Source organism: Miniopterus schreibersii (genome assembly GCF_964146895.1).
Source record: "Miniopterus schreibersii genome assembly, chromosome: 16".
NCBI lineage: Eukaryota > Metazoa > Chordata > Mammalia > Chiroptera > Miniopteridae > Miniopterus > Miniopterus schreibersii.
The window spans coordinates 34,651,681-34,674,011 of record NC_138116.1 but is presented as its reverse complement, the minus strand read 5'-3'; the positions used below and the strand labels follow the sequence as shown (position 1 = coordinate 34,674,011).

Sequence of the window (22,331 nt, the reverse complement as noted above, 5' to 3'; positions counted from 1 at the left end):
AGAGATCCTTCTTAGGTAGCTGCAGCTGGACTCCTTGGGCGATCTCTGCTCCACGGACCTGGTCTGCTGCACTGGCCATGTCTGTTCCACTGGTCTTCTCAGTTCCAGCTTGGAGGGCCTTGGGGATGTTCCCTGGGGAGAGGGTGTGTAGTGAGGGGATCAGACAGGCAGAGAATAGCTGTCATCCTTGGTCCCATCTCCCAGTGCAAGACGCTCACTCGGGTCATTATATTCACCTGGTAAACCCCTATTCAGCATTCAGAACCCACTTTTGTAAACCCCAGGGCATCTACCAACACATGATGTTGGGAGAAAGGAGGCGAAAGGGAGAGGGAGGAAAAGGCATAGGAAGGAGCAGTCCAGAGGGGGCCGGGAGACACTGAAAGAGGTCAAGTTACTGAGTTGCTGGGTCTGGGCTTGGGGACAATCAGGAGTATGAAGGGTCAGGGAATGGGAGGATGCATGTTCGGGACACTCACTGTTCTGTGCTCCTCAGTTCTCCCTCTCTTGGGACCTGGACTCTTTGGACCAAGCCATGAGCTGTGATGCTGACAGGAGGTGGTGTGTGGGGAGAGGCAAAGTGCAGGGTGGGCTTGAGAGCCCAGGACTGAGCTCAGAGCTGCCCACTCCCAGGTCTCTTCAGAACTCTCCAGGCCCTGGGACACCAACCAGGAAGAACACCCTCACCCAGCAGGAGCAGGAACAGAAACAGAAACAGAAGTCACCCAGAGGAAACCACATAGGGGTGTGGCCAGGGGAGAGGGGCCATCATGGTTCTGAGCAGAGCAGGGACTTAGAGCCAGACACCCAGACAGGCCACATCTACAGTCAGGCCAGGGGCAGAAGGTCAGGCAGGCTGCCGCGCTGGGTGCAGACCCACGTAGCATGAAGTACACACATCTTCACATGGCATCCTGCCAGGCCATCACCTAGAGCCTGGCCACAGAGCCAGGAGTGAGGATGGGTGGGGTCCCCGTGAATCTTTCTGCAGAGCCCTGGTTGAGAGACTCTTTAAGAAGTTGGGTGTAGGGCCAGACCCAGCTCTCAGGAAGGGTGGGGACCCCTGAATCTTCCTGCTGAGCCAGAGCTGAGGTTTTCAGGAAGTTGGGTGTGAGGCCAAGTCCAACTCTCAGGACTGGTGGGCCCTCTAAGTGTGCCAGGGCAGCTCCTTGTTGGGGCACTACAGCAGGTGCAGGGAGACTCTTTCCCAGCCTCTCATAGCTTTCTGGGCTTCTGAGGTCCATTGCATTCATGCCATGCTTCAAGGGACATTGAAGTGTGTGTTCTGGCCAGGGGGCTGTCTGCTTTGTGGGCAGCTCAGCACTTAACTCATAAATGTCCCACCTGAAAAGGGAACAGTCGCTGCTTCCTCCTTGCAAAGACAGGCCTCTGGGGAGCTTTCTTGCTCTTTTGTAGAATTAGCAGAAGTGTGAACTCTAGATGGAGGAGTGACGGTATCTAACTCCTTTCCTGTTTGATGAACAAAATATCAGAATTTTATAGAAAGACAGGCTCTTACAGTGTGGTGCTGAGCCACAGTAAAGCTGAGGCAACAGAAAAATTTGCATTCTAATATGTGTGTTTATTTGTTTTTAAAGGCTTCATTTAAATATTGAAAAATAGAAGAGTAGGTGTATTAACACTCACAGCATTATTTTAAGTTTAAATATTTTATTTTTACCCAAACCAGAATTTATTATAAATTCACTTTTAACTGAAGGAAACAAACATATCAGCGATATTTGCAAAATCCAGTTGTGGAAAAGGGTAGATTTTGCATATGTAAATTTGCGTACTGAGTCCTTCCTGAACAAGATGGGCTGCGAGCACATAAAACAATTCAATTGAGGTTTTTCATGATAAGCCTGGGAGTGGGGAGAGGGGCAGAGGACGGCAGCTACTGAGTGGGATCTGCTTCCCACCAGGCACTTTGTAGGCCTCACTCCATCTTCCCAACACTTTTCTAAGATGGGGTTGTTGTCCCTAGCTTGCAGATGAGACCAGATCTGGGAGACTTCAAAGCCCATGACCTCATTCCCGTGCCCCCTTACACCAGCAGTGTGCTGAAAGGTGAGTTCTCAGGATGAGCGGGGGGTGTACCCACCTCCAACCAGCTTATCTCTTGTCTCTTCCAAGGCTGCTTCTAAAAGGCAGTTGGGATGCAGGTCAGATGTGCACCTGGAGCTTGTTGGGGCCATTACCACGGGGGGCGGCCTGAGACTCTCAGAACACACCTATGTCCATTGCATTAAGTGGACTGTCACCCACTCCTTCCCCCCGGAGGCTTTGAGCTACAAAATACAGAGGCCAGATGATGACCTCTGAGTGTATGTATCAAGCCCCAGTGATGTCAATCAAAGCAAAAGCACTTTAGCTGTAGCAGGAGGAACTGGGATTAGCTCTGGGGCAAGACTTCTGCCCAGTGAGGGGTACTAAGTGCAAAAATGTACCCCCTCAAGAGCCTTCAAGAACAGGCCATATCCGCAGCCATCTCGGGCTAAGCATGGAGAATTAATAAGGCCCCTTGTGACAGCCCTGCTAAGCTTCCTTAGAAAACTACCAATTCCTATGTCAACTGAGCATTAACTCCATAACTCAAGGCTCTCTTTTCTTGACAAAATTCAGTTTAGGCCACCAGGTGGTGACAGTTGAACAGAAATGAATTCATGAAGCAGGGTGTGTGTTTTATCCATCTCTGAGTGCTCACAGTGTCCTGCACAATTCCAGGCATAAAGTAAATGTTCAATGAAAGATGAAAAATTTCTAGCTGTGCAGGACTGTTCAGGGCATGTGGAAAATGCAGATCTGGATCTCAGCTCAGCCCCCTGGGCTAGTTCAGTGAACACTTCCTGAGGGGTAGGAGAGCAAGGATCCTATTTCCATTGATTTCTTGTATTTAACTCATATCTGCATTGACGAAAGAAGCCAGTTCTTGGTTCTTCTGTATTTTTTGACACTATCTCAGACCCTCATGTAATACAAGCCTAAGAAAGGAAGCGAGAAGGTCAGAAACAGGAACGAAAGGAAGAGTTGGGGGAGTGACCAGAGACTTTAGGTTGGCAAACAGGAGTTTAGGAAATTAGTCTTCTGCTGCCCAGCTCAGAAGCCAGTAGTTGAAGAGATTGGTGGCAATTTCAGAGCCACCAATATAAATGAACCAGGAGATGGATACAGGGAGCGATTTGGGGGAAATGACTCAAACTTTGCAAGCTCTGGTATGACGCAGGGAACCCTGACGTCAGTGCCCAAGTTGCATCAGCGGCAAAAAGGGTCCCCAAGGCCAGGGATCACCAGGCAGAGCATTGAGCATAAAAGGAAAGCTCCCTTCCCTTTGTACAAACTCAGGAGCACCACTCTCAGGACTCTGGGCTCCTCACCACCTTGGAAATATGCTGAGACTGCAGTAGCCAAGTGAAAGCCCTGCACCAAGCGCCCTCTCTCCAATATCCCGCGCACTACTCTGTCCTTAAGCCATCTCCATTTCTAGTACCTGCTCCTTCTATCCATCCCCTCTGCGCCTCATCATTTCTTCTCCAGATTACTGTGACAATCGCCTCTTAAACTCTCCTACCTGCCTGCCTCTGATCTTCCCACCATCCATGCAGGCAGCTAGAGAGATCTTTTTAGAACACAAACCTAATCATCCCACACCCCTGGACAAACCTCTCCCATCACTCCCTGCTGTGGTGGGGCACGCAGTGTTCTGACCTCAGTCCACCTGTCAGGCCTTATTTATTTATTATTATTATTTTTTTATATTTTATTGATTTCAGAAAGAGGAAGGGAGGGAGAGAGAGAGAGAGAAACATCAGTGATGGAGTCATTGATCCGCTGCCTCCTGCACGCCCCCGACTGGGGATCAGCCCGCAACCCGGGCACGTGCCCTGACACGGAATCGAACTGCAGTCTCCTGGATCCTAGGTCGGTGCTCAACCACCGAGCCACACTGGCAGGGCTGGCAGGCCTTACTTATACTCCCCTTCCCATGTGTTCTCCATCCTGGCTTTGCCTTCTCAGTGCCCGAGCCACCACATCCTGTCACCCCCTCAGTCCCTGGAGTGAGACCGATCCTTCGACCTGGGATGTCTTTTTCCTACTTGGTGAATTCTTTCTCATCTAAGTTCAGATGTCACCTCTTGCTGGACGCTCTTTCCCATTTCCCCAAGCACAGTGCCTTCTTTGGCCTCACATAAATAATTTACTTATTGTAACAGAAAGCTGTGTGCTTATCTGTCCCCCCTGTCCCTCAGACCGTAAGCTCCTTGAAAACAGAAATTGAGCCCTGCCGGCCATGGCTCAGCAGTTGAGCATCGACCTAGGATCCAGATCGTGGTTCGATTCCCAGTCAGGGGCGTGCAGGAGGCAGCCGATCAATGACTCTCTCATCATTGATGTTTCTATCTCTCTCTCTCCCTCTTCCTTCCTCTCTCTGAAATCAATAAAGATGTAGTAAAAAAAAAAAAAAAGAAAACAAGAGTTGAATCTTGCCTTGACCGGTGTAGCTCAATTGGCTGGGCACTGAGGGGTTGCTGGTTTGATTCCCATTTGGGGCACATGCCTGGGTTTCAGGCTTGGTCCCTGGTGGGGAGCACATGCGGGGAGGGGTGCACAGCCAATCAATGTTTTGCTTTCACATCAATATTTCTCTCTCTCCTTCCTTTCTCTCTCTCTCAAAATCAATTTAAAAGTCTTTGAAAAAGAGACAGTTGTATCTTATTTCTTTTCATATTCCCTTCCTCCCACCACCCAGCAGGGGGCTTGACATGTGTCTGGTGTGTAATAAGTATTTGAAAAGTTGTAAAATTAATTGAGCCCATTAATGGACGCTGATATTGCCCTGTGGGGACAGACCCTTGAGTCTAGAAAGACAAAAGCTGAGAAAGGACATAACTGAAAGCTATGAAACTTGAAAGAAAACAGAAGGGGCACATGAACTACTGGAGTGTCTGTTCCTTGGTCCCTGGACTGTCATTGTCTCTTGCTTTCAGATCCATCCCTGCCTTTCTCTCCCAAGCTGTGTCTCCCAGGCCCCTTGCTACCGGCTTCTGTCTAGGAGTTTGGAACTTGGAAGGAAGGGAGAAGTCAGGCCACCTCTGCTTCTCTCTCTGCTCTGGGCAGAGGAGGGCATTCCTGGCCCTGGCTTCGTTTGCCCACCTGTTTCAGATCCCCTCTGGACATCCTTCCTCCATGGTCTCCCCTCCTGCCAGGCAGCCTCTGCTGTGGTCTGAGCTCAGGCGGGAGGGCCCTGGCTTCTGGGTTTTGAGTCACACCATCACTCCCGTGTCCCCCAGCCCTGGTGGGATGCTGGCACCCTGCCGTTGCTCATTTTTGACTGGCTTCACCATTCTTGTCTTGCTTTTTATTTACCTTTTCATTCCCACTGTGGCCTATCTTCTGTATGAGACAAACTAGAGTGGTTTCAGTTTTCTGACCGGACCCCGGCCGTTACAGTCTTCTTGCTCAGACCAGCTGAAGGTTCAGCCCTGGGGGTCCTGGATCAACCTCTGTCCTTGCTTCTACTTACGGGGTCCCTTGTCTTGACCACAGTATTCCTGCAAGGCAGCCACTAGTGGCTCATTTAAGAGCCTGCACCACATGCCTTATGATGACATAATTATATATATGCCTTATGTAGCATACACCTATGATTCCCTTGGGGTGATTTTGGAGATCTAGGTCCTTGACTGAGCCATCATCACATATCCTTTGGTTCTCATGAAGCAAGATCTTGGAACCTGGTGTAACGAGGTAGGGGTGGTGGTGCAAGACCACAACCCATGTGTAGCCACTATTTCCAGGATGCTAATGACCTACTTGTGCCTTGACACTTGGAAGAAGAATGTTTGAAACACATTCAGAGGGTAGTAAACTTCAGGAATTCATTATGCCAAGAGCTGGTGCCAGTGGGAAATATAAAACCCTTCCTGAGAGGCCTGGCAGAACTCCACAATTGATCTCTGTAGGATTATTAAGGGGAGTGAGTCTCCCATGTGGCCACCCTGCTGGAGCAGTGATGACACCTTAGGGGACCTGTCGGGAGCCAGAACCTGGGCTGGGTGGACCCAAGGCTGACCCCACCGGTGGCTCCCATGCTCCTTTGCAGAATAGCAGGAGGTGGAGAGATTCTTTCCAACCTCTGGCAGAGTTAAAGGTGTAGGGATTGAGGCTCTGGGAGTGGGGCTGGAGAGGAGGTGGAGCGGCCACTAGAAGGAGGTGAATGGAACCAGGTGCACGCTTCCCCTGGAATGGAGAAATGAAAATATTTAAAGCTTCAGTTTGATTGTCAATACGACTCTCATTGAGCAAGAAGAAAAGAGGGAAAAAAGAGCTAAGAGGGGAGAGAAGAAAAGAGATCTGGGGACCAGAAGACAAGGGCATTTCTACAAAGGTCATTGAGGAGATAGGATGTCAGGAAAGACAGGAGCTCGACATGCAGGGTGCTGATGGCCATGCTACCAGGTGAGATGGTCTTCACTGACTTCGTGCCTCCATGTGCCAAGTAAGTGGGATACAGAGGTGAAAAAGACATAGCTCCCGGTATGGGAATTATGGGCACTCACGCCTGTTGTGGAGACATACAATAAAGTATGATTTTGTGTGAGAAATGCTCTTGTGCAGGGACATGCCTGTTGCTGTGGAAGCTCGAAGAAGCAGCACCTACCCAGGCCAACTTGGGAGGCCAGGGAAGGCTCCTAGGAGGAAAGGACTTTTGGGTGGGGTCTCGAAGGGTCTGTTGCAGTTACCCAGGAAAGGAGGAGGCAGTGGGGTGGGGAAGGGCGGGGAAGGCATGTGAGAGCGGTGCTCCAAGGCCTGGAGTGAGCAGAGGGCAGGACCTGTTTGGGAGCTGGAGTGTGGGGTGGGGCAGAGGGTGGGGTGGAGGGTGGGTGGGTGGTGACGGGGAGACTGGAGAGGTAAGTGGTAGTGGAGGGTGTCCTGAAAGACCTGATGCTACTGGAGGAGTTTGGGGGGCTGTTCTCCCGTGAGCAGTGAGGAGGGGTGATGGAATCGGATTTGTGGTTTAGGAGGGTCACCCTGGCTGCCAAGGGGAAGCATGAGGGCAGAGGAGGAAGACTGAGGCCAGAGGCTACCCAGGTGGCTGTTGCAATCTCAGCTGACACTGCTTCCTGCTGTCCCAGCTGTGCCGTGAGTGCAAACAATCCTGCTGTCACCACCAAGGGGTAGATGGGCCTGTCCTATCACTGACCAGGAGCTGTAGGGCTCCAATGGGGCTCCCTCTGGCTTGCAGAGAGGGGGTGCCTGGGGAGCTGCTTTGGGGACAACCTGGTCAGGGCTGGCCAGGCTCTGAGATGGGCATCCCGAGCTTGCACGTGAAGGGCTCTGCATTCCCCAGCCCCACGCGGGGCCACAGCTGTGACTCCGTGGGAGGAGCGCTTTGCAGGTGAAGGCAGAGGTCTAATGGCTGCTGAAGGGTGGCGGGAGTGCGGGTTTTTCGGGAATGTATGTGAAGGAGGCATCTCCATACAGCTAAATTCCTTTATTAACTTAATGAGTTTGGCTGCTTTCCTGGAAATGCAAGTGCCATTTGGCACCATCGCTGCTGCTTCAGAAAGGGTGTCATTAAACTAAGAATCTGTAGGAACGTGCGACAGGGATAAAAGAAGCTGCTGGGAGATTACAGAGCATCCCGCAGGCTTAGTAAGGACCTTCAGAGTGGGGGATGCTCAGTCTGAGGCCGGGAAGCGGTTGGGGGGGCGGTTAGGTTAAGGAGACTTGAGCAATGATCTGGATAATCCAGTCCATGCAGGTAATAATAAATAATATTTGAAGGACTAATATTAAAGTTATAGTAAAGTTGAAGTAGAGACTTTGAAAGACCTCCCAAATCTTCTCCATTCCCCACTCGTGGATGCAGCCTCCAGGCTGAGTTTCTAAGGACAGGACCCAAGTGTCCGGCTTTGTTCTGTGCATGTCCCAGCTTAAAATCACCCTGACCTGGTGGTTCCCAGACCCACCGAGAGGGAACCTTCAGGCAAGTTACTTCCTCCAAACACTGGATCAGACTCAGAGCACTGAGGGCTGAGGTAGATCACTGGGCAAATTGGGAACAGAAATCTCTCTTCCTGTCCCTTTTGTTATTTGGAATGGGCGGGGACTTGAAATTAGGGGGAGACTTGGGTTTGGACCTGGTTGAGTTTGGACTTGATTGTGTGTGGATGCCATAGGACAATAAAACCTTCCCAGATGAGGTCAGCCCAAGACTTCACCTGAATTCATGGCACATGGCAAAGTCCCCAGGAGCCACAGCTGCAGAGAGCATGGGACAAGCGGCCACAGCAACCACCTGCTGTTTGCCAGTTATGCTCCCTGACCCCTGCAGGAAGCCCCCGATGGTGGGAGTGCTACTCTGCAGCTGAGAAGTGGAGGCTCAGAGGAGTTAAGACACTTTGCAAAGCCCCCCCAGCTGGTCAGTGCCAGAGCAGGGATGGAAGACAGATTGTCTTAGGCCGAAGTTGGGCCCTTTCCCTTGTACCTCTCCTGGCTGACGAGGAAGGTGCATGTTGGGGGGAACATTGTAAAGTCAGGTTTCAGCTCAGACCAGCTGAGAAAAATGTCTGTAATTCCTTCCACCCCCTCTTGGCTCCCATCCCAGGCAAGGATTCCACATGGTTGAGTGCTTTTATAAAATTTTTATTATTCAATTACATGCTCATTGTAACAAATTCAAACAACACGTAAGTGGGTAAGGTGGGTAGACAAAGGCCCTTGCTCCCCTATCCCAGTCTGAGACTTTGTTCTATGCTTGTGACACATGGTTGACAGGGCTGACTCAGGGGTCAGGTTGCCGGGCTCGATTCTGGGCCCCAGCACTTACCGACCCCACAGCCTTGGGAAAATTACTTCACTTCTCGGTGTCTTAGTTTCGTCACTGGAAAAGTGGAATAATGGTACTTATCTCATGAGATTGTTGTAAGGATTAAATATTTAGATAAGTGCCTGGCATAGAATAAATACTCACTAAATCGTTAGCTATTTTTATTACATTTGGCTTGTAAAATCCCAAATGAGTATTAACACGATGCATATTGGGCAGCTTCCCTTTTCGCTTTACAATATGCCGTAGACTTCTTTCCAAGTCTGTACATATGGCACTTTTAAAAATGGTTTGTGTAGAATTTTATTTGTATGAGAGTACTATAATTTATTCATTTAGATAGGGTCAGACATTCAAATTACGGTCATGTGCCGCATACCAATGATTCAGTCAACAGTGGACTGCATATATGACAGTGGTCCTATAAGGCTATCAAGGAGCTGAATTTGCTGTAAAAAAATGGAAGGATATGTGATTCAGGAGGAATTTTATTTTTTCTCTGAAGGGAGCAATATCTGTGGGGCTTGGCAATAATTTCCTCAATTCACAGCACCTCAATTTGAGTGCACAGATTACATTCTAGTGTAACAGCCACTGGCCTGTAGTCTAGAGTCTCCCTAGACTACACCCTCAGAAGGTGCTACAGGCCTTCCATGTCTCGCGTGATGGTCTTCAGCAAACATTGCTGTAACTTCTTTGTTGAAGACCTAAGATCCTGTGCAACGACACAGGTCCACAAGAGCTACCCTGACAAGTATTAAGTGCCACTACCACGACAGTGAAAACTTTCTGTAGTAGTGTGGAGCCAGCCGGTCCCCGCTGTTCCTGTACTTTGGAAATATTTGTCGTAATGATGTAAAACATAGACGTTTTATGTCTTCCATCAGTTCAATGCCAGAGAGAGCCCTTTGTGTCAGATAGGGTCAATGGAACCAAAACCAAATTTCAATTCCTGAAGTCAAAATATTGAATCTTCATTTCTGTACCATCTCTATGTTAAATACTCTCTTAAATTTAAAAAAAAAAAAATGATTTTAGAGAGAGAGAGGAAGGGAGAAAGAGAAAAACATTGATTTGCTGTTCCACTTATTGATGCTCTCATTGGTTGACTCTTGTCTGTGCCCTCACCAGAGATCTAACCCACAACCTTGGGGTATTGGGACGACGCTTTAACCAACTGAGCTACCTGGCCGAGGCTAACACCCTCTTTTTCTTAATGGATATCACAAAGATTTTTAATCTGACCACTACTCCAACATGCAATAGCCAAAACCACATTGCCATGAAAATCGCTTATGTTCCTTTATCTCTCTATCTTGATTTTATTCCTGCTGATCCCCAGGCCACCCTTTATTTCCTCCTGACAGTTTCAACGATGGTGATCTACACCTTACCCAGTCAGCTTCTCCTGGATGTCTCCCACCAGTCCGGCCCACATCCCTGTTCACGGAGCAGCACTGACAGCTTCGATGCTCTAGATCGGACCCTGTTGGAAGGAAGCAGGGAGAGGGCTTGCGAGACAGTGTTTATCTAGTCTGCAGTAGCAACACCAATGGCCTAGGCCCTCACACTCACTCCCCACTCGCTCCCTGACTCGCCCAGAGCACCTTCCAGTCCTGCGAGCTCCATTCATTGTAAGTGTTGACATATTTTTTATCTTTTAGACCATGTTTTTACTGTAATTTCCTATATTTAGACAAGTTTAGATACACAAATAGTTACCATTGGGCTACAACTTCCTACAGTGTTTAGTGCTGTCCAGGCTGTAGCCTCGGAGCAGCAGGCTGTGCCATCCAGGTTTGGGTAAGCGCACTCTGCGATGTTTACACAAAGACTAAATACCTTATCAACACATTTCTTAGAACATATTCCTATTGTTAAGCAATGTATCTCTGTGTTTCCATTTACAAATAAAACCTCACAACATTATAAGCAATGTTGCATAACATGGTCATGCTAGGAGTTCTGTAAGATATGAGTTCTAGAGGTGGGATCACAGGATTTTAGGAGATATAGATATAATTATATGTATATAATTATATACATATAATTTTATTATGTATTTATACATTTTTGCCAAAATAGAGTGTCAATTATGTCGTCACTGTCAGAGTAATAAGAAGGCCCCTTACTCAACCTTAGCAACACTAGATGTACTTCTAACGGCTAGATTAAAGAATTATCTAGCTAATTTTGTACATGATAAAAATGTCTGCACTGTTAGGCTAAAAATAAAAGGCCTTTCGAAGTGAGAGGCAATAAGCATTTATTTGAGATCAAAGATAGCTATTCAGGCAGAAGCCCAACTAGTGTTCTGATTAGGAGACAAAGGCAAGGAGCGTTTAGGAGAAAGGGAAGGGGGACAAATGCATCAATAGAAGGAAGGCATTTCTATAGGTGCAGATAAGCTAATACTGATGCTAATTCTAAACAAAGTTTTTAATTTCAGTTCAGGAGTCATCAGTCCCGTAGTCATAATATCTGCTTTCTTGTTACCCTTACAAACTGTTCTTTGGGACACAATGTTGCTTGAGGCCCAGTCCAGAGGTTGTTTTGCCCTGTTTGAACAGTCCAAAGGTTCCAGGCATAAGACATGTAAGGCAGTTCCTCTGGGGTGGCAGCTCTGACTCCATTTTAAAGTGGCTCCGTTTATGTGATTTTTATATTACCAGTGTAAGTTAGGTCCCTAGTCTACACGATTGACATACACAAACAATATAAAAGAGGCCATCAACCCACAGAAAAAGATGGCAGAAGGCAGGAAGCCCCTTAAGCACAATTTCGAACGAAAGATGAGTGTGTAGAGGAAGCATGATCCAAACATTCTCTAATCCTTATGACATCTACTTATTACCCCCATTTTAGAGATGAGAAAACCGAGTCTCAGAAGGATTAAGTAGCTTGCCGAAGATCAGGAAGGTGGTGAGTGGCTTAGAAACTGAACCCACGCGTCCATGAAGTCAGGATGTGTTCTGTTTGTTCAAGCCGGCTGTCTCCATGTAGGGTCCACAGAAGAAACCACTTCGGATTTGAAGAAACCGGTGCACTAGCTTGGGATGCAGAGCTCCCAGTGGTTCAACTCTGCCACGCCTCTTGTGTGCCTTCAGATGATTTTCCCATCACTGGAGCAGAGGGCCTGAGCTATGATAGGGAACCTGGGGCCGGCAGAAAGTACTCTTGCCCCTCAGGAGCGAGGGGCTGGGGGGTCAGGCGGTGAGGTAGCTCTTCTCTAGTTACACTGTCTTAGCATCCCTCCCTGTGTATTTCTACCAAATAGCCCGCAGGCCTTCTTGCTTTCATTTTCTGTGCATGCCTCTCTGTGTAGTAAATCCTGAAAGTTCCTGCTTTTATTTTTTTTAAACAAAACCGAGTCAGAGCCTCTTGTGTTTAAAAGCTGTGCCCATAAGTCAGTGCTCCCTGAATGAGAAATGTGTGTGGAGCCACCGAGACAGGGATTTGAGTTACTTCTCAAGAAGTGACGCTACTTGGAACCTTAGGCACACTCAGCCCCCCAACAAAACTGAGCTGCTTCCCTGATGGATGGTGACATGGATTAAAGAACCATACATACATGGGCCCCCTCACCTTTGGCTTCCCACTCATCTGTCCAACTCCCATGGCCCCAAGCTGTAGCCACACCCATGTACTCACAGACGCACAGGTGCTTCATGCTTTGCACATGCTGTTTCCTCCCCTCAGATGCCCTTTTCCATGTATACACTGCAGATTCCTGTGAGTCTTCTAAGAACCGGCCTAACTGTCCCTTTCTTTCTGAATAGTTCCTGCCTTCCCCTGTCAGGATTAGTAGCTGCCTCCTTTGTACATCTGGCAAGATACTGAAAACCTCACGGGCAGAGTTAGTCGCATCTACATATCTAGTCACAGATCAATGTCAAGCACATGGGCAGAACTTGGGGTTGTTTAGTGAGGGAAGGTGTAGTGTCAGTGGGGGGGCATTGCCAGGGGCGTATGCTTTACCAGCTTTGCAGGAAGCACAAACCTGGAAGAGACAGCGAACACATTACATGAGATTATTCAGTATTTGAATAGATCTTGACAGGTTGACAGAATTGCCTGAAGTGAACAAGATGACACTGAACATGGTGTTGAATTTAAAGGACTATGACCAATGGCTGGGGTGAGGGAGAGGAAAGATTCTCAGGTGACCAAGGTGTTAAAACAGCCCTCTACCTGTGCCGTGGTTTTCTCATACCCCTAGTTGAGGGCAAGCTGTATCCTCTGTGCCTGTAATGACACCTGGAATGTAGTAGGTGATCAATGAATATTGGTTAAATTATGAATGACTACTCTAGTGACTTTGTGTTCACATTTTTCTTGGAATATCCTTTGCCTCCAAATTCTTATTAATTCTTCATGACTATACTCAGGAGACACCCACTCTAGAGCACTTTCCCTAGTGGGTGCTTATCCATCGGGCTATTATCACACTCTGGTTTTAAACATAGGAAGTATTATACCGTGTTGATGTTGTTTGCTTATGGTATGCATCCCTCATTAGAATGAGCACTTGGCAAAAGCAGGAACTGGGTTTGATGAATTTCTGATTACTCAGTGCATTCCACATAATTGGTGCTCAATAAATGTTTGTGGACTGAATGACTGAGAAATTCTGACACATGATGCTTATTTAATTTCCAGCAAAACTCAGTGGTCTGAGAACTAGAAATGAACCAAAGGACAAGGTCCTTGACTATGGGGACAAGACTGCAAAGCTTGGGTTCTGGAAATTCCAGGGTGTCACTAAGAATAGCACTTGGGCCCAGTTGGCTCAGTGGTTGAGCATTGACCTATGGTTCAGGAGATCATGGTTCGATTCTAGGTCAGGGCACATGTCCGGGATTTGGGCTGTGGGGCCCAAGGTTCATGCTCTGAAATGCTCATTTCACTGCCTCACAGAGGGAGCATGTGTGCCATAGGTAAGTGTGGAGGGAGGTGGAGAGCCTGACTGGGGAGACCCTCACGGTGAGTGTCACCACCATAAACATGTGAGGGCTTATTGCTATTTGCCAAGGATTAGACTAAGTGTTTTATATATCTTAATCCTCACATGTTCTTGGGTATAGGAGCTATCAGTTTGCCCACTGAAGAGATGAGAAAACTGAGGATCAGAGAGGTAAATCCATTTGCTGAAAACCATCCCACACCAACACCCAGTGCCAAAGCCACAGGCAAAGCTGGTCCTGACTGCCCTCAAAGCCCGCGCTCGCCCGCTGTGCTATCCAGTACTGCTTATCCAGCCACGTGTAGCTCTCCCTCTCCAGGCCGAGCCTGACAGTCACACCCTGGTGCCCCTCAGGTGTGCGCAGGAGGAGTGAGGCCCCAGACATCCAAGGCCTCGGGACTGAGTCCAGCGTGAGAAGTCCGGAGGCGGTCCCCCTGCGGGAGGGGCCCGGGTGAGCTCCAGGCCCCCGTCCTGGGAGGACAGCGCCGATGAGCTTGGATAAACCACATCAGATGCCGACACACACTGTGCTTTTCTGCCTTTCACACCGTCCTATAAACCTCCAATTCTGTGCCGGCCAGGCCGGCAGGAGTTGAGCAAGAACTGTGCCCTCCATCTGAATCAAACATTTCCCACAAACCCTTGTCTCCCCAAAGTCATTAATAACAATCTCCATCCCCATAGCATCTGCTAACGATTTATTAGTACACGGCTAGTATAACATTTTCATATACACAACATTTTTCATCCCATGTTGAGTTAATTACAAATGGCTCTCGAGCAAGAAGCATTTCCCCCAGCAATCCAATGCAAACAATGGTGTATTGTTTGCCCCCCTCACCTGAAGCCGACTTTGCCACCTTCCTCCAGCTTCTACAACCTTCCCTCATTTATCACCACTGCTCCCAAGGAGTCCCGCAAACAACAGGAAAGGCCTCTGAAGCTTTTGACTCCCGAGCTTCTTCCTGCTGAAAGCAGGTTCCAAATATATGTGGGCCCTTCCTGAAAATCGAGTCCTAGTTTCTCAATGAATGGACCAAGACCTTTTCCTCAGGGCTCTCTCTTTCACTACAATGTCCATACGATGTACAAGAAATTGTGGCCTCTTGGACTCAACTGAGGGACTTTGATGTTCATTTAGTCAGTGAGGTGACAGAGTACTGCTGGGTGGGAGTAAGGCTGCACCGAGCACAGCTCTCCAAACTAGTGCATTTTCTATAATTTTAAGGCAATAAAAGAACAGCTAAAACTAATGTTTATGTAGTTCTACCATGTGCCAGGCACTGTTCTAAGTCATATCTTACACAGCATCCTCACAACATTTCGGAAGTATCTACTATTAGTATTCCCATTTCACAGATGAGAAAACTGAGGCACAGAATGCTCAGTAACTTGTGATTTGCCCAACACCATATAGCTTATAAGGGGTGGAGTCAGGATTAAAATCCAGATGATCCCTCTTTAGTCTGAGCTCTTATCTACTCTGCTATCCAGCCTTTACATAGTGTGCAACCTACTTGCTTTCCTATGACAATAATGGTGATTTTGAAGACTATACAGCAGAGATGTTGAGTGAAGCAGTGTAAAAAATGACCATGAGTTTTGTAGAAAAGGCAAAGGGTTGCACTCTTTTCAGGGTTCTTTTCCCCCACCAAAAATGGGAATCTCCCCCTCCCACCCAATGGAATCACCTCCCTCAGCTCTGTGTCTGTGAGGGATTTGGTGGAAGGGACATTCTTGGAATTGGAGGACCTGGGCTTGAGGCCTGGTGTCATCCTTGTTTGGCTCCAGAGTGTGAAAGGAACAACAGGCCTGGCTCTGGGCCTGGTCTCCCACTCACCAGCTCTGTGCCCTCAGGAATGTTGTTCTCCTGTCTTGGCCTTAATTTTTGCATCTGAAAAACAAAGGAGTTGAACTGAGTGATGACCAGTGTCACATCTTGCTCTAATGGCAGTTCTAGAACAGGAGACAAAAATCATTTATCTGATGAACCAACTTTTGTGGTGGCCACATGGAGCACCTTTTGGATGACAATTCTGAGTTCAAATTTAGGCTTAGAGGAAAAGAGTGCCTTGATCTACTTTGCAAGCAGAATTTCCAGGGACCATAGAGAGCCCAGAAACTGCCAGGTTGGAAAAGGAAATGATTTCTCACCAAATCAAATGTGTGGCCATTACAACATAGCCTTGGGGAGAAGACCAAATTTAGGGCTTTATATGTCAGATTTTGTGGGTTGTTTCACAGCAGTAGCTGACTTATATGCGCTCTACCAATTACTTTGCATGCATTCTCACTTAATGGTTATAATTATCCCTTAGAATAATAATCCCATGTTATTCAAGTATGTTGGGTCAACCAACAGATTAGGAGATGATTGCCATTGAAAAGATAGATTGTTAACAATTCTGAAGAAGAAAGGACACACCATGCTGTGACACACAGGGCCACATGGGAGGCACCAAGGTCAGCCAGGAGGCAGAGGGAGTGAGGGGAAAATGTGGCAGGAGCCTTTATCATTGTTTCATGGGAAGGAACAAGCCAGGCAGATTTAGCAGGTTTAGGATTGTCTATGTTGAATAATTTCCGTGGGCTCTGGGGTGTGGGGGCTGTCCTTAGTTGTCTGGTTCCTGACCTTGGATAATTAGGACAGGAGAATATTAGCCCAGAGTATGAGAGCACAATAGAGGAGGTGGTGGGGTGTATGGGCTCTATATTGGTTAATCTGCATATAAAAGAAAGACTTTGAGGACAAGTCCTCCACTATCTCTAGGAATTGGCTAGTCTTGGGAGGGGCAGTCTCTTCAGTGTCAGCAAAGGCCCCAGATGTCAAACATCAGGATTAAAAAGACATGCTTAATATAGTAGATGCTATTATTTCCATTTTACAGGTGATGAAATTGAGGCTTCGAATGGTTCTTGAGACATGCTCAAGATCACACAGCTACCAGAGGTAGAGTGAGGATTGAAACGCATTGGTGGGTCAGACTGCAAAACCCACACTTTTAATCTGTATGATAGGCAGAATATTAGCTCCTCAAAGATAATAGCCTCTCAAAATAATGGCCTCTCAAAGACGTCTATGGCCCCATCCCCCAAACCTGTGAATATGTTAGGCTACATGGCAAAGGGGAAGCAAGGTTGCAGGTGGATTTAAAGTTGCAAATCAGCTGACTGAAGTGGGGAGATGAATCTGGCTTATCTGAGTGGGCCCAACGTAATTATAAGGGGTCTTATAAATAGAAGATGAAGGAAAAGAGTCAGAATTAGAGAGAGCCTGAAACATGCTGTGCTGCAGCTCTGAAGATGAAGGCAGGGGCCCTGGGCCAAGGAATACATGCAGCATATGGAAGCTGGAAAAGTCGAGGGAACGAATTCTCCTCTAGAGCCTCCTGAAGGAATGCAGTTCTGCTGGCACCTGGATTTTAGCCCAGTTGGCTCATTTGGACTTATGACCCCCAAGACTATAAAATAATAACTTTGTGTTGTTTTAAACCTCAAAGTTTGTGGTTACATCAGCAATAGGAAACCAATAGAGCGAATATCTCTGAATGCGATTTCTGTGTGTGTGTACATATGTGGTTTTCTAAGTGTGTATGTCTTTTCAAAAGTCTAAATGTCTTTGAGTGAGGGAAGTCCCTTGAGTGACCAAACAGGGGTGCAGAATCTAGAAGAGATGAAGGAGGGCTGCCAACTTTCCATCAATTCCTTTATTAGTTGGCCACAACCCGACACCGCACTGTAATTTAATTCAGCAGGATGATATGTCAGAGGACCTAAAGGTAAGTGTCTATGTGAGTGACTGAGTGCAGGCACCTGTGTTCAGGTACTTACACGTGCGTGTGACCATTCACCTGTGCCTGTGTGGGCGGACACATGTGACATCTTTGTGCATGCATGTGTGTAGACAGGGTATTCTTATGTTTATGCATGTGTGTGCACATGTACAGGCATGGTGTACATGTATGTGCATGCATAAAGCACATGAGAACACACACATACACCTCTGTATACATGATGTGTGTGTATATGGGTGTGGGTGCACATGTGTGTGCCTACTGTATTCACTTGGGGTCTCAGGCACCTTCCTGAGCCAGGCCCTGGGCACAGAGGTAGCACAGGGCCCTTGATAGGAACCATTAATTTGCTCTTTTCTTCCTGGGGCTGGAGTAAAATGAAGCTTGCTTCCCATTTCTACACAAGAAGAGGTGTATGGATTTTTCTTCACTTCTGATTGTTCACATTAGAGGCTTGTTTCTAAGTAATTGGTACCCAGGTCATTCATTTTACTGAGCAAACATATATGGGTCACTTTTCCCTTTGAGATTAGTCCTGGGTGGACCCTAAACAAGTCCGTTTTGTAGATCTGTGCTGCCCTGGGTGGAAAACATCCCTCAAAAAGCAAGTTCGGCTGCTCTGGTGACCCCCTTTCAGTTGTGTATTTTTGTTCACCCAATAATTTGTCCAGAAGATTGCATCGAGTGTCAGTGATGTGCGGACAGAATCCAGGGGTTGGGGATGGGCTGTGGTAGAGGGGCACCAGCAGGTCCCCGTTTGCAGAACCATCCCTCTGGGACTGACATGTCAGCCTAGAGGAAGCCTTCCTCCCGCCCTCCTCGGGAGCAGGAAGGACATTCAGGGCTGAGGGGAAGCGAGGAGGAAGGAGAGGGTGGGACCAAGAGTCGAAGCCCCAGGCCAGCGAGGTCCCATGTAGCCTTTGCTCACCTGCGCTGACATCTCAAAGGATGCTGTCCATCTTCCCATCTAATGTTCCCCATACTCAAAGGAAGTTGGGGTTCTGTGGGCCCACAAAGGAGGAAGATGCCTCCCCTCTCTGACCCCCTCTCTCCCCCTCTTTCCTCACATTCTCACTTGGGTTTCGACACATTCCTTGTGATGGCTCCAGGCCGGGGGCCACCCCTGACTCACCATCCCCATCTTGGGGGACATTGACATCTAATACCACCACCAGCACACTTGGGTCACCCTCCCCAGTGTAAATCCCAAGAGAGGCAGCCGGGGTGGAAAGCGGCGGCCGCCACTCCCAAGGGTGCTGACCATTTGCCGGAACACCTGGCACTGACCCCCTCCCAACCCCTGGCTGTCACCCCCCGGAGGTTCTCAGTTTTACTCAAGGCTAACTTCCTTTTTCAAGGTGACGCTGAGAGTAGCAGTTTCTTCTCCCTTTTCCCGGAGAGCTCCGGTTCCCAAGCTTCAGGGCCAGCTCTGGCACCCAGCGAGCAGAAGGGCGGATTCAGGCCCAGAGGCAGGGGAGGGCTCCACTTTTCATCAGCCCCGGGGGGAGGCTTGTTCCAGGCAGCCTGTGGGCCCGAGGAACTGGGGCTGCCTTGTGTGCTCAGGGGAAGGCCAGGGAGTCTTCCAGGTGGCCTTGGCCCAACAGCAGTGGCAGGTATTGGGACGTAACTCCTATCAATTCAGGTGGCCCCAAGAGTCGCAAAACTTCCTTATATAGGGGGAAGCGAGGACCGTAATCGCCTCCCCAGTACCATCCTTACCTTTGCTCTTTTCAGCTGACCCTCAATTCTAGTCCATATGGCAACGGGCCTAACTGAAGGGCTAAGGTTTCTTACAGCCACAGCTGGCCAGTTGTTGGGTAGAGCTCCTGAAGAAGTGCTGAAGCAGAGGGACAGATAGTGGCAGGTGACTTTCCCTCTCCCCTCTCTTTCAGCCTGGAATGCAGACACATTGGCCAAAGCTCGAGCAGCCATTTGGGTCATGGGTGGTCTTGAGGGCGAGGCCATGTTCCAAGGATGATGGAGCGGAAAGACTGAAGGTCCCTGCTCCTGATTACCGTGGAAAACGTTCCACTGCCTATCTTTTTTATTTTATTTTTTAAATTTATCTTTATTGTTGAAAGTATTATAGATGTCCCCTTTCCCCCCTCCACTGAACCCCCCTCCCCCCCAGACCTGCCCCCTCCCAGGCCTTCCCCTCACTATTGTCTGTCCATGGGCTATGCATGGATGCATATAAGTCCATTGGATAGTCTTTCCCCCCACCTTCCCTCCGAAATAAGTCGGTCTGTTGCATGCTTCGATGTCTCTGGATCTTTTTTGTTAGTCAGTTTATTTTATTCATAAGATTCCATATATAAGTGAGATGATGTGATACTTGTCTTTCTCTGGCTGGCTTATTTTGCTTAGTATAATACTCTACAGGTCCCTCCATGCTGTCTCTAAGGGTAAGAGCCCCCCTTTTTTTTACAGCTGCTGTGTGAATGCCCCACAGATTTTACCCACTCATCCACTGATGGGCACTTGGGCTGCTTCCAGATCTTAGTTATTGTAAACTGCGCTGCTATGAACATAGGGGTGCATATATTCTTTCTGATTAGTGTTTCAGGCTTCTTAGCATATATTCCCAGAAGAGGGATCGCTGGGTCAAAAGGCAGCTACATTTTAAATTTTTTGAGGAACCACCACACTGTTTTCCACAGTGGCTGCTCCAGTCTGCATTCCCACCAGCAGTGTACCAGGTTCCCCTTTCTCCACACCCTCGCCAGCACTTGTTATTTGTTGATTTATTAATAGCAGCCATTCTGGCATGTGTGAGGTGGTACCTCATTGTTGTTTTAACTTGTATCTCTCTGATGATTAGTGACGTTGAGCATTTTCTCATATGTCTCTTGGCCATCTGTATGTCCTCTTTGGAGAAGTGTCTATTCAGGTGTTTTGCCCATTTAAAAAAGATTGGATTGTTTGTCTTCCTTTTGTTGAATTATATGAGTAGGGGGAGCCCACTGTATGGGAGAATATATGTGCCAATGATACATCTGATAAGGGGTTAATTTCTACTGCCTATCTTGAGGCTTGTTTTACATGAGAGAGAAATAAATTGTTATTTCCAGCTTTTGTTACTAGTTTCTGAGTGCAGCTCCTGAGATATGAAGCTATATAGTCATAGCTGTTACCGAGGATAGCCGGGTATTTAGGGGCTCAATTGCTCATGCACAAGTAATCTACCAATCTTTTAACATTCTGTTGCTAAAACAGGCTCTTTCACTTCCAGTAGAGCACTGGGTCTAAAGTTAGATGGGTGCATCATTATAATGCTGCACCAGCCTGCTCTTAATTTAAGGCTTAAAGGCATCTCACTAAATCGGGGATAGTCAGGTAAGCAAAGGGAGAAAACTTTATTATAAAGTGGCACATGCAAGGAGAGCCCAGGCCCCCAAGGGGATTTCCTCAGAAGCGCATCCAGCACAGGTCCCCAGAGCAAAGTAGCAACCAGCATGGACTAGAGGTGCCAGGCGTGGCAGGCAACCAGGCTGTGCAGACCAGCAGGGCCCTCTCCACTTCCCCTGGGCTGCCCCCGAGCACGTGCAGGGCTGAGAGGCAGCACCAGTTTGCTGGACGGGTTACTAAGGTCAGCGTTTGTTCTGAATGCTTGGTGGCTGGGCCACGCTAGTTAACTATTTAACGTCACTCTTGGATGTACAAGGCTTTTAAACTTGACAACCTCCTCTCTTGATGATGTAGTACTTTATCCCCAGAACCATGGCATCCACCTGAGTTCAAACTACATGTTCATATAAGTGATTTATTCTCCACTTGTGCAACTCCCCCTAGTGCTGACAAAGGAGGACAGTGACCCGCGTGTGTACATGAATGGGCCACAGGGGCCCTTGCTCCAAGTGGGTAATTCTCAAATTCTTTCTGGTGTTTAATTTCCTATTTGGTTGTTTTTGATCATTACAGATATGTTTGGACTGGGAATTAATTCTATTCCACTGTACAGCCAAATTTTTCTCTGTGGCAAAAGTAACGAGCTCTCTACCTCCAAACCTAGACAGCCACCTGCTGCATAGTGTGTGTCCTTCAGCCAGCATTCTGCCTTCAGAGACAGACGCCCACTCAGCATGTGCCAGAGCCAGTCCCTGGGTGTTTGCCAGGCTGCTCCCTTCTCTGCATAACCTGGCCATTCTCAGCCCCACCCGAGGCATGGCGCGGCTCCCGCTCCTTGTGGCTCCCATCCTGCATCCTGGTGCCCTGATGCCTGCCTTCCTGGGTGCTCAGACCATTATTTCCTCCCTAAGCCCTGTGGGCAGCTACTCGAAGCTCTAAATAACTTCTAGCCCCAGGTGAGTTCAGAGGCCCCCACTGCCTGTTTTCTGGTGTGGTCCTCGGGTGTCCCTTTACTAGTCCCTCTTGGGCAGAAGTGGCAGTTCCTGTCCCTTCCAATCCTGAGCTGTGCCATCCTGACCCCTAAAGGCCCTGTTCCCCTCGTTCCGGCCCCGAGGAGGGATGCAATGTGAGATCATACGATGAGGGGACCTCGGAAAGCTTCCTGAGTCCATGAGAGTTTAAACATGTTCCCGGAGGACTTTCTGTTCAAGACGCCAAACCGAGCACCCGTATTATTTCCCCTCCTGCCACTCAGATGATGATAGAAGAATATAAATACTCTAATCCCATAAGAAAGGGTACAATGAGAGCAGTAGAGGAGAGAGTTTAACAGATTTCTGGAAGGCAGAAAGTGCATAAAGAAATGCTGGACCGTGAAACAGAGCGGAGAAGC

At 48.1% G+C, this 22,331-nt stretch overlaps 1 pseudogene across 1 annotated transcript in view; it reads left to right on the top strand.

The window, feature by feature from the left end:
- The first annotated feature begins 1,994 nt into the window (after nucleotides 1-1,994).
- The window catches only part of LOC308568838 (phosphofurin acidic cluster sorting protein 2-like), a 69,591-nt pseudogene continuing 49,254 nt past the window's right edge, over nucleotides 1,995-22,331 (top strand). The window contains exon 1 of the transcript in view: nucleotides 1,995-2,070. The product of the transcript in view is annotated as a phosphofurin acidic cluster sorting protein 2-like (transcript). The remainder of the gene's footprint in view (nucleotides 2,071-22,331) is intronic.